At 36.1% G+C, this 13,622-nt stretch overlaps 1 pseudogene; it reads right to left on the bottom strand.

Moving 5' to 3' along the window:
- The window catches only part of LOC132295795 (tubulin alpha chain-like), a 28,144-nt pseudogene extending 20,622 nt beyond the window's left edge, over window positions 1–7,522 (bottom strand).
- Window positions 7,523–13,622: the final 6,100 nt, after the last annotated feature.

Raw genomic sequence — 13,622 nt, 5'->3', positions numbered from 1 at the left:
ATTAAATACTCCTAATAAACATACAATTAAAACAACCATTAAACACTTAATTAATGTGACAACCCGGATTTTTAAGAGTTGAAATTTAATTTATTTCATGACTTTTAAATTGTAATAGTTGATAATTTAATTTTTTTATTTGGAGACTTACTCAATTTAAATATTTATTGGTTTTGATTTTTGGACCAAATTGGTGAAAGGAGATTTAATGAGTTGATTTAATATTTTGTTGCATATTATATATGGAAGGGAGGATGCACCTAGCTGCCAAATTGAGAGAAAGAGAATTGAAATTGTGATTATTTTTGTGAGGCCCGTTAAGATGATATTTAATGGAGTTGTTTAGATTTTATTATGTTAAATTAGTGTGTGTGTGTATATATATATATATATATATATATATATATATAACTAATCAAACCCATTTTTCTTTCACTTTACAAACAATCGGTTTGATTAGTTATATATATATATATATATATATATATATATATATATAAATGGGACAAACCAAATTCAAACCCAAATAACATTCAAGTGGGACCCGCACAAGGACTTACTTCCATTTCATTTTTTTCCTCTAAATTCGGCAGGCAGGAAGCTTCTTCCACCATATATATATATATATATATATATATATATTTGTTTTACATGTTGGTATGATGAGAATGAAGTGGCAGCAAGTGTCCGCCAATTTTGGTGGGATAAAGAGATAAAGAAAGTTGGTGTGACAGTGGCGGGACCCACGAGGAAGATAAATAGGATTTGTTTGCCAAATTCACTTTTTGGTTTTGATTTTTCTGCACATGACTTTGTGTACGTGGGTTGATAAGATGATGATAAAAGTTTTTGATATTTTATGCATGATGGCATTTGTTTGGTGAGCAGAAGGTAGGCTAGTGTCGGTTCAAATTGCCTATTTATAATTGTATCAGTTTAGTGACTTTGGAGAGGAATTGCAGAAGAGAAAAATTAGAGAAAAAAATACAGAGAGTTGAGGAAACAATCACAGCGAGCAAGGTGGCATAAAGGGCCGAGATTTGATGGTCTAGTGATTATTTCTATTACAGGTAGGGATCATCATACCTTGAATGGCTTGGATGATTTTATTTCAAATATTTTGTTAATTATTATTTTGTTAAAATTGCATATATGTATTTTGTTTAAAAGCATATATATATTTTTGTGAAGCAAATTTATCATGAAACTCTTTGAAATCCTTGTTATAGTTTTTCCTACTATCTCACCCACTACAGTTTCAGGTACCGAGGATGAACTTGGATTGATAGTAGCGGGCTAGGAGGAAGAGTAGGAGTTGAGGAATTAAATTATTTTATTTAGAGATTTTTATGTATTTATTTGAGGAAATTGATTTAGTATCAATTTAATTAATTTGAGATGTTGTATCTTAATATTGAGGAAATTGATTTCGTATCAATAAAGGGTATTTTATTTATTTGAGATCCTGAGTGTATATTGAAGAATTTTGATTTAATAAATCGAGGATTTTATTTAGAAAAATTCGGGGCATGACAATTAATAAAGCATTCAAACATACAATTAAAACAACCATTAAACACTTAATTAATATACCTTTTAAACATATAACTTATAACCATTAAACACTTAATTAATATAACATTTAAACATACAACTTATATACTATAAAATTAATACAACAGTTAATTCAAATAAAAATAATACAACAATTAAATATTTAATTAATTCAACATTTAAAACATATCATTAATACAACAATTAAACATCTAATTAATATAACAATTAATTCAAATAAAAACACATTTACAAATGGCACGAAATCAAATAATCAAGTAATTTAATTAAAATGCGATAAAATAATTAAATAAATACATCTGATTAATACAACATTTAAAACATACCATTAATACAACAATTAAACATCTAATTAATATAACAATTAATTCAAATAAAAACGCATTTACAAATGGCCACGAAATCAAATAATCAAGCAATTTAATTAAAATGCGATAAAATAATTAAATAAATACCGAAACTATCCTTTTAAAATTAGGGGTATTACAATAACCCAACTCAAGATCTGACAATCTTCACAGTAAAAGAGCAAGAATAACCCAGATGATACTAGCAATTTTTGCAGATGAACGAACGCATCAATGCATCAAAAAAATAAGTATCACTACTATTCTTCCAAAAAAAACCCTAAGATCACTAAGATTTAACATAGTGAACAAGATAATTACAATTTATCTAACTTAAACCAAAATAAATGTTCGCATGACTTAAACCAATGTTCAAGACAAATCTTACATTTACTAATTCCAAAAAACCCTAGATATGACACGGTTTGAAAGTCCTTATTTTCATCTGTGCTTGCATCAAATGCGTAAAAAATTACCAAATCCTCAAACAAAATGAAAGAAATCCTAAATCAAATGAAAATAATCAAGCAACGACAATAATCATTCCTGTAAACCACAGATCAATATAAGAAACACAAACTCTGATAGAAACCTATGGCCATAAGAGATCTATAAATTTTTCGATTAAATATCACATCTCTGACAAACATTTTGAGCAGTATATACATATGTGTGGATATAGAGAGAGAGAAAGGAGGACCTGAATGCCATGCTTAAGGCAATAAAGTTCCCAGCATGCATTACCGTCCTGAATACCGGCCTTACCAATGTGGATCGTGTTAGAAATTAAACGTGATTATATTTTTAAATGTCTTTGAAGATTATGGATGTTTTTTATTTGATATTTAATTTTATGTTTATGTGAGTTTTTATTGGAGTTAATGGGGGGCATGAGAGTTACAACTAGTAATTGTCATGTTAGTGGGTTAATGGGAGTTTTGCCTACTAAATGTTATGTTAGTGAGGTGTTAATTTTTCATTTATATTTATGTTTTGAAGCATATATAAACCTATGTATTGTACCCATTTTCAATCAAGTGAAATAAAAGTGTTTTCCTCCATTTTTATTCTCTTCCAAATAATATAGTGTTGTATGTGTAACTAGGCCACTATTTCTAACAAAGTTGTATCAGACCTAGTTTGTGAGAGAGAGAAGAAATGGTAAACAATTCGATTCCATTTCAAATGCCTCAATTCACCAAAGATAACTATGAAAATTGGTGTATCCGTATGAAGACAATTTTGGGAGCACAAGATATGTGGGAAGTTGTTTCCAAAGGTTATGATGAGCCAGAAGATGAGGCAACTTTGTCTCAAGCCGAAAAAGATGTTTTACAAGCCATGAGAAAGAAGGACCAAAAGGCGGTGATGACCATCCATCAATATTTGGATGATGGAATGCTACAAAGAGTTGCTAGTGCAAAAAATGCAAAGTAACTATGGGAGATTCTTCAAAATTCCTTCCAAGGAGTTGATAAAGTGAAGAAGGTTCGCCTCTAAACGTTGCGGGGTGAATTTGAAACATTGCATATGAAGGAATCTGAATCAATTTCAGATTATTTTTTGAGGGTCTTGGCTTTTGTAAATCAAGGAGATATGGCGAAACCACCATGACTGATACAAGGGTCGTTGAAAAGATCCTTCGATCATTGGATTCCAAATTCAACTACATTGTTGTAGCCATTGAAGAGTCAAAGGATTTGGATTCCATGACTGTTGATCAACTCATGGGTTCGTTATAAGCTCATGAAGAAAAGGTGGTAAAGAAACAAGAAGTTTTGGAGCAAGTGCTACAAACAAAGTTTTCGTTGAACGAAAGAAATGAAAAACATGGAGGAAATCAAAGGGGCCGATGACGTGGAAATGGACGTGGCCGAGGAAGAGGAAGAGGCAATGGAAGAGGAGAAAAAACCGGTCAACACATAACCAACAATGAAGAAAAAGTCCATGACTCAGAACAAATAAGAGGTCATGGTAGAGGAAATTACTTAAGGTCATATGGAAGGAGGTATGATAAGTCTCAAATTCAATGTTACAATTGTCAAAATATGGTCATTATGCTTCGAAATGTAGAAATGTTGCTAACGATGTTGAAAAAAAAGGCTAATTATGTTGATGAAGAAGTGGAGCCTACTTTGTTGTTGGCATACAAAGGTGAAAGGAGTGAAGAAGATGTGTGGTATCTTGACACCGGTGCGAGCAACCATATGTGTGGTAGTAAAGAGAAGTTCGTTGATATTGATGAATCAATAAATGGCAAGGTGACATTTGGAGACTTATCATAAATTCTGGCAAAAAGGAAATGTAAAATATTGATTCGTTTGAGGAATAGGCATCATCAATTTATCTCTTATGTTTATTATGTGCCTAACATGAAGAACAACATTTTGAGTTTGGGACAACTCTTAGAAAAATGCTACAATATTTCCTTGAAGGAGTGTAGTCTTTCGATAAGAGACCCATTGGGTAATTTGATTGCCAAGGTTCCAATGACAAAGAACCGGATATTTTTGCTAAATATTCAACCTGACGAGGCTAAATGTTTGAAGGTTTGTTTTAATGATTTACCTTAGTTTTGGCACTTGAGACTTGGGCACTTGAATTTTGGAGGATTAGAGATGTTGGCCAAAAAGAAGATGGTGAAGGGATTGCCTTTCATTAACAATCCAAATCAATTATGTGAAGGATGTCTCGTTAGAAAGCAATCAAGGAAAGTTTTTCTAAAGAAACAACCACAAGAGCTACGGCGCCACTACAACTTATCCATTTGGATGCTTGTGGTCCAATTTCTCCGTCATCATTTGGTAAGAATAATTATTTTTTATTATTCATTGATGATTTTAGTCGAAAAACATGGGTGTATTTTTTAAAACAAAAATCGGAGGTGTATGAAATTTTTAAGAAATTTAAAGCACTTGTTGAAAAACAAAGTGGCTATGATGTAAGGGCTCTTCGATCCGATGGAGGTGGTGAATTCACATCAAATAATTTCAAAAAAATTTGTGAAGAAAATGGAATTCACAATCCTTTAACGGTTCTGAGATCGCCCCAACAAAATGGAGTTGCAGAAAGGAAGAACAGAACCGTTCTCAATATAGCTCGAAGCATGTTGAAAAGCAAGGAAATGTTTTAAAGAATTTTGGGCTGAAGCAGTCGATTATGCGGTGAACTTGTCCAACCGGTGTCCTACTAGAAGTGTGCAAAACAAAACACCACAAGAAACATGGAGCGGAAAAAAGCCTAGTGTTTCTAATTTGCGGGTTTTTAGGAGCATTGCCCATGTGCACATGGCGGCTGAAAAAAGGACCAAGTTAGACAACAAAAGTGAAAAAATGGTGTTCATTGGCTATGATGCAAGTTCCAAAGGTTACAAGTTGTACAATACAAGCAATGGGAAGATTGTCATTAGTAGAGATGTTGAATTCGAAGAGGGAGTCACATGGGATTGGAACACTCCAAATGAAGACTATAGTATTTTTCCAATTTCGGAAGAGGAGCAAGATAATGAAGGCATGGAGCAGCCCATTTTTCCACCAACATCACCTCCACCACCATCAATTCAAGATCAATCAACTCCATCATCATCAAGTTTAAGTGATACACCATCACTTCGCATGAGGAGTCTTCGTAACATATATGATCAAATGAATGAGGTAATGGAAATATTAGGTGATCTAACATTTTTTTGTCTCTTTGCGGAATGTGAACCCGTAGGATTTGAAGAAGCGGCATAAGACAAAAAATGGAGAAATGCTATGCATGAAGAAATTAAATCCATAGAGAAGAATGACACATGGGAGCTTACTACACTTCAAAAAGAGTAAAATGCAATTGGTGTCAAATGGGTGTATAAAGCAAAGAAGAATGCAAATGGTGAAGTTGAAAAATATAAAGCAAGATTGGTTGCCAAGAGGTACAACCAAAAGCCTGGAATTGACTATGATGAGGTATTTGCACCCGTAGCTCATTTGAAAACAATTAAATTGTTAATTTCTTTGGCAGCCCAAAACAATTGGAGAATTCACCAAATGGATGTGAAATTGGCTTTCTTGAATGGGTTTCTTGAAGAAGAGGTGTATGCTCAACAACCCATGGGCTATGTTGTAAAGGGGCAAGAAAATAAAGTCTTGAAATTGAAGAAGGCTTTATATGGCTTGAAACAAGTACCAAGGGCGTCGAATAAGCGAATTGACAAATATTTTCAAGACAATAATTTTTCAAAGTGCCCATATGAACATGCTCTTTACTCTAAAGTAAGTGAGAATAGAGATATATTTTTTGTTTGCTTCTATGTGGACGATTTAATCTTCACAGGTAGTAATCCAAAAATGTTTGAAGATTTCAAGAAGGTTATGGCTCGAATGGACATTGGCATTATGGCTTATTATCTTGGCATTAAGGTCAAGCAAATGAAGGACGGAATTTTTATTCACCAAGAAGGCTATGCTAAGGAAATTCTTAAGAAATTCAAAATGGAAAATTGTAAATTGGTGAACACACCCATGGAAGTTGGAATTAAATTGTCAAGAGATGAAGATGGAGAGACGGTGGATCCAACATTTTTCAAAAGTCTTGTTAGAAGCTTGAGATACTTAACATGCACCAGGCCGGACATATTATTTGCGGTTGGGCTTGTTAATAGGTTTATGGAAAAACCCACCATAACTCATTTCAAGGCGGCTAAGAGGATTCTTCGTTACATTAAAGGTACCCTTGATTTTGGGTTATTCTATTAATTTTCTAATGATTTCAAGCTTGTAGGTTATTGTGATAGCGATTGGGCCGGAGATTTGGATGATATAAAAAGTACTTCGGGGTATTGTTTTTTCATGGGAAATATTGCTTTTACAAGGTGTTCAAAGAAGTAACCTATTGTCACCCTCTCAACTTGTGAAGCGGAATATGTTGCAACCACTTTATGTGTTTGTCAAGCAATTTGGTTGAGGAATTTGTTAAAGAAATTATACATACTACAAAAGAAGTCAACGGAGATTTTTGTGGACAACGAATCAGCAATTGTTTTGGCCAAGAATCCGGTGTTTCATGAACGAAGTAAGCATATTGATACAAGATTTCATTTCATTAGAGAATACATAACTAAGAAGGAGGTGGAGCTCAAGCTCATCAAGTCACAAGATCAAATTGTGGATATTTTCACTAAGCCTCTCAAGTTTATAGAATTTCACAAGTTAAGGAGTTTGCATAGAGTTGAAAAAAATCAAGTTTAAGGGGGGGGTGTTAGAAATTAAACTTGATTATATTTTTAAATGTCTTTGAAGGTTATGGATGTTTTTTATTTGATGTTTAATTTTATGTTTATGTGAGTTTTTATTGAAGTTAGTGCCCGCATGAGAGTTACAACTAGTAATGGTCATGTTAGTGGGTTAGTGGGAGTTTTGCCTACTAAATGTTATGTTAGTGGAGCGTTAATTTTTCATTTACATTTATGTTTTGAAGCCTATATAAACCCATGTATTGTACCCATTTTCAATCAAGTGAAATAAAAGTGTTTTCCTCCATTTTTATTCTCTTCCAAATAGTATAGTGTTGTATGTGTAACTAGGCCACTATTTCCAATAGATCGAGATGCACTCTCTCATTTTCGCTGGTTGGATCGAGTAAAAATGCAAGAAACCAAGAAGAAACGCGAAGAAGAATCAAAGAACACACAGACGTTTATCAAGACGCCTTCTGATGCTCATATCTCAAAACTTACAGTGTCCATTTATTTATAGACGAGAGAGAGAGAGAGAAGAACATCAACCAGTGTTTGGCAATCATAGGGAACGGATAGCAACTGTAAACCATGGTTAGATTAGTTTTAAAAAATAATCATTTGCCGCTTTGAATTTAGGGTAAAGTACACTAACACCCCTGAAGTTTGATGAAAGTTGTCCTACTTTTGGACAATCACACCCCCTTCAAGTTTGATAAAATGGACAAAGACACCCTGACAATGGTGAATTTGACTTTATTACCATTTGATAAGAAAAAATTGACAAATATAATTGACTTAAATACCCTTGAACAAACAAGTTTAAATGGACTTAAATGCCCTCTTCAGCTCTATCACCAACCCAAACACACCCCTCTGCAACACATTTCTCAGAAATCTATTAAAGTTTGGTGAATTCGAGAAAACCCTTTTGGTATACCAAGAAATGTTCTTGAAATCAATGTACCCAGATGAATATACATACCCTTTTGTGTTGAGGTCATGTTCTTAGCTCTCATATGTCAAAATTGGGAAAATAATTCATGGGCATGTTATGAAATTGGGATTTGATTCATATGATATATTGGGTAATGCATTGGCAGAGATGTATATATGGAAAGCTGATTAATTGAAGAAAATTCTTTGATTTTTGAGGCATGTCGAAATGGTGATTCAGATGAGGGATTTCAGATTTTTAAGAGAATAAGAATGGAGAGAGTTGAACCAGACTCGGTGTGTGTTATAAATTTGTTGATAGCAAGTGTTGATTTGAACTTTTTGAAATTGGGAAGATCTGTTCACAGTTTAATTATTGTGTGTAACTTGTTTGATGATTTGGCTGTGAATACTGCACTCCATGTATACTAACACTTTGTTTGGAATGCTGGATTTGATGGGATTTGGATTTGAAAACAGGATTTTCCTTGTTTGGAACCACGAAATTACTAAAGGGATTTGATAATTATAGGATTTCAAATACCGTTTTAATTGCGTTTGAAATACAGTCTAAAAAGCCAAGATTTGACGGGATTTGACGAGATATATATTCTTTAATTAAACATTTCCTTAATTAACCATCCAACTTCTTCTCGTTATTAGACCCTTCTTCATATTAAACCCTATCCTAAATATCCACAACCATATCTCAATCTTTAACGTTTTCCTTCCTATTCTCTTATTTAACTAAATCCTTCATTTCTCTTAACTAAATCCATGCTACTTCGTTCTCTATATAATAATACCGTTATTTTTAATCTATAGATAAATATTTTTTCCTCTGAGTGTTGAGCATATATTTTTTTCTCTGAGTGTTGAGCATATCCAGGTTAGTAATAAACTACATATTCAAGTCTTTTGTGTATTTTGATTTTAATTTTTTTTTATATTCGTTTTCATCTGGAATTTTATTTAGGTACGTATTCTATCAGTTTTTAACGGGCTTACCCAAGTTTGCCAGGCGAGTAAACCATGAATCTTTAATTATTCGTCTTCATCTGGAATTGATTTTTATTTCTGCTTATGACTTTCTTATTTCAGATCCCCTTGCAGCTGAAGGATTTTTTGGGTGCCCGGATGAGATACGTAAAACTTAGTTGTCTTGGAAAATGGCTGCACACTTTCTGTAGGCTTAATTTACTTTTTAATATTCTTTTTTAAGTATGCTGGTGATGGTAGTTGACTAAGTTAGTTTTTATTTAATATAAAAATAATAAATAATTGTTTTTTTTTTTTTAATAATAAATTTCATGTTTTAGAGTTCCATCACGTAATCATTCCCGTTGTTTGTCGTCTTGATGTAACTTTGGAGTATATTTTACAATAAAATAAATATTTCATTTATTTTTTAAATAAGGGCAAAAATGGTATTATATTATTTTTATTCAAAATCCCATTTTAAATCCCATTTGTTCCAAACATGTAAATAGAATTTCATTTTAATTCCAATTCCTATTCCAATTCAGATTCCTTTTCCAAATCCTAAAATAATTGATTCCAAACAAAGTGTAAGTTGGATTGTTTGGAAGACAGAACTGCCGAAAATGAACCGGCGAAGAGAGACCAGTTCGGTGAGTGTAGGTGCAAAATTTCGCCCAACCAATTACGATAGAGAGAAAATAATACAACACACTCAACAAACAATCGAAATAAACAAGAACAGTGTCTATTAAAGAATTGAATTGCTTGCCCCTTTATTGGAGGTCTCAACCTCTATTTATACACAAAAGTTGGTAGAATTATGGTCGCGTTGCTTGTCCTCCAATTCTTTTCATATATGATTTTCTTTACAAATAGAGTTCTTTCCATTGTATAATATTTCCTATGTAGAATTTGCTTTGTATAAAAACTTTCCATCCGAGTTGACTCCTTTGTTAAATAGGACTGAGCCATATTTAGTTATACTTGGGCCGGATGCGATTTGGTGTAAGTGACTTGACTGATGGATCAAAACTCCAACAGCGGTGATGTTGGGTTGATCGGTACTTTTGTCTGGCTTCGAAGGCACAACATAAATGATAATGGGTTAAAGCATAACGTGACTTGGGCTTGATCTAGATGGGCTTCTGAGATCTTAAAAATGCAGATTTGTATAATGGTGACGTGTCTCATTCTTATTGGAGGGAAATTTTTCCCTCCACACTTTGCCCCCAATTCCACTTTAATTGGGTTGCGGCTCCTAATTAAAGGGGAATTGAAGTCGTGTAGTTGCCATTCTTGCACGAGGCGTTTCCATTCGCGTCTATTGTTATTCTGACTCAAAGGCTTCTTCAAGACTGCTTTTGTTCTCAGTGTGCTCTCGTTTTGTCTACTGCGTTCTTCATACTCTTCATATCTCCAGGTTAGTTCTTTTTTCCCTTCTTCTAATCTTACATTATGAGTACTTCGACTACTCCTGAGCGTATAGAGATCGTAGATTCTGAGTCCACACCCTCGTTTTCCCCTAATCTCATTAAGGTTCCCCCTCCTAGGGTTTCGAACTTCCCTAAACCTGCAAATGACTCGGTTAATCAGCCAGATACTTCCCCGATCCAGGCTGAAACATCAACCTCTAGGTCAGACAATATCTTCACTAAGGAAGAAAGGAATGCAATTTTATCTATTCGTCATATCCCGTTTTCCATTAAATCTGTAATGGAAGAATTCGAGATTCCCGAGGGGCTAGAAATTGCAGAATACCCCAAAGGCACTGATTTTTGCGCCGGCGAGGGCGTCGGAGAAGACGAGTTGCTCCTCTCTGTTTGGCATCTTAACGCTCTTAGGTTCCCCCTTCATCCTTTCTATCACTTAGTCTTTAACAAATTGGGGATTGCACCCCTTCAAGTAAACCCTAACTTCCTTCGAGTAATTTCGGCACTCCTCATTCGCCGATGGCAGGAGAGTCTTGACTTGACTCTGGCTGACTTGCTGATTACTTATTCTATTTCTAAGTATGGGACAGAACCTGGTCGTTTCTTTTTCACTCCCCCTTTGCACCAAAGAATATGTACAGACCTTCCTACTTCTGCGAAGAAGTGAAAAGAGAGGATGATAATCGTTAAAGGGAGATGGGCCGTGCCCCAATCGAGTAAACTCCTAATCCCTCGCAAGTTCGGGAAGTTAGGTATAGAACATCCCCCCTTTCTTCATAAAGATTGTTCTGGCTATTTCCCATGTCGAGTCTTATTCTTTCGATATATTTACGAGTTTCTTGGTGTTTTTTCAGCGACATTTCCTTCTTCGGCTGCCAAGAAAAGGCTTTCCTTCTTGGAAGGGCAGGTTTGGAGCGACCCTTCTTCGATTGAGAACTTGCTCACTTCTGCAAGTCTTAAAGCAATTGCTTCCAGAGTTGTAACCGCTGATCTCATGGACCTCTCACTTCCATCATTCGACAGCTTCCCCATAACTGAGGAAGAAAAATAGAGGGCTGAAGCCTTAAAGAGGAAAGCTGCAAAGAGTGCCCTGTTGACTATATTGCGCACAAATGAGCAGGAAAAGAAGATTGACAAAGTCTCTTTAAACAAGAAGGTAAGGCTGAACCCTTCTTCAACCACGAAACCCAAGGGTGCTTCCAACCCAAAAAACAAAGGGAAGAAAGCCGAGGAGATTAACCCTGAGGATGAGGTCAGTGCTTATGTCCTTGCCGAGGATGGGGCACCTTAGGCTCCTTCCTTCTCGAGGGCTGACAAGTCAATCCTCTATGTTGGTGATTCTATGATCACTGACCCATCTGCAGCACTGGCCGTCGCTCGGGGAATGTGGCTCCCCAAGGATGAAGAAATTATTGGCAGAATGGGGTTAGAACAGCTACTCTCATCTGTCCCTGTTCGAGCCATAGAGGTTTGCTCCTCTCTTCATTTCCATTGTCATAATTGTCTTACAAATTTTCTTATATTGTTATTGTCTCATGATGCAGGGCTTGTATTATACTATGGCCCTCTGTGCTACTGCTGAGGCTCAGTCTCTCTCTCTTAAGAAGCTAAAAAAAGACCTTAGCAATTCTGAGAAAAAGGCATCCCATGCCATTGCCAATGCACAAATTGCATATGAGGCTCGGGATGTTTACAAGAAGCGTCTGGCTGCTTCTGATGCAAAAGTTGAGTCGCCAGAGGCTGAAGTCCAGCGTTTGAATGATGCCCTTAGCACGTGCATCATTGCCAGGAGGCAGATGCAAGGTCGTTACTCCAGTTTGGTACGCTTGTCAAGTGTAAAAGCTTACCGGTCTGGCTTCAATCAAGGCTCAGGCCCCAAAATGATGGATCCTGATGCCTTTGATGTGAACATGGGGGTGTCCTTCCCTTACAATGAGGGTCCGAAGGCTCAGGAGGCTAAGGTGTTTTTTGCTGAAATGGTGAAGGCTCACCCGGAAGATCCTCCAAACTCATCAACTCCTGTAACTCCTAGTCCTTCAATTCCTCCACTTGCAAGTCCAGCTGTGGTAGACGCTTTTGAATTTGCCCCGTTTGATCCGAAGAGGAAGTAGGATCGAGCAACTTTTTTTCTCTTGTAATGAAACAATATTGAGAATGATAAATTTGAATGATATAACCTTGTTTCTTAAGCTGTGTTTCTTTGATTCTGCTTCGACTGAGTATGCCTATATGCTTCTGATATTGCACACACTTTGTTGAGAGATTTTTTTTTTTCTTTTTTTTTTTTAAGGAAAGTACCTTGCCTGAAGGTTCCTTATTTGTTTTAGTCCGAAGCAAAATAAATAAGAGGTTTTTCGAGCCGGACACTTAGTGTCTAAGGCGAATGAGTTACTCCCTGGCGCTGAGCCTGAGGGACTCCCCGGCGCTGAGCTTGAGGGAGTTTTCCGAGCCTGACACTTAGGGTCCGAGGTGAGGTTTTGCCGAGCCAGACACTTAGGGTTCGAGGTAAATGAATTACTCCCCGGCGCTTAGCCTGAGGGAGGTTGTGCCGAGCCGGACACTTAGGGTCCGAGGTGAGGTTTTACCGAACTGGACACTTAGGGTCCGAGGGAAATGAATTACTCCCCGGCGTTAAGCTTAAGGGAGGTTTTGCCGAGCCAGACACTTAGGGTCCGAGGCGAGGTTTTGCCGAGCCAGACACTTAAGGTCCTAGGCGAATGAATTACTCCCCGGCGTTGAGCCTGAGGGAGGTTTTGCCGAGCCAGACACTTAGGTACCGAGGCAAGGTTTTGTCGAGCCAGACACTTAAGGTCCGAAGCGAATGAATTACTCCCCGGCGCTGAGCCTGAGGGAGGTTTTGCCGAGTCGGACACTTAGGGTCCGAGGCGAATGAATTACTACCCGGCGCTGAGCCTGAGGGAAGTTTGCATATATATATATTCTTTTCTTCGTCATTTTTTTTTTTTTTTTTTAAACAACTTGCCGAGGACTTAAAAATGATAGGAAGCCAAGAAAGCGAGTAACAATGGCTGGGAAGTTTCCTATCTGTTTACTTTGGAGATTTTCCTCCATTGATACTCCCTTCTTGGCAACCATATGTAATGGACTACGCATATATTAACCACATTTCCTTTCTAT

The sequence above is a fragment of the Cornus florida genome, unplaced genomic scaffold, assembly GCF_030987335.1.
Source record: "Cornus florida cultivar Cherokee Brave unplaced genomic scaffold, ASM3098733v1 CherokeeBrave_3.0.0_Hap2_Chr02, whole genome shotgun sequence".
NCBI classification, from domain to species: Eukaryota; Viridiplantae; Streptophyta; class Magnoliopsida; order Cornales; family Cornaceae; genus Cornus; species Cornus florida.
This window is presented reverse-complemented; position numbering and strand designations above follow the sequence as displayed.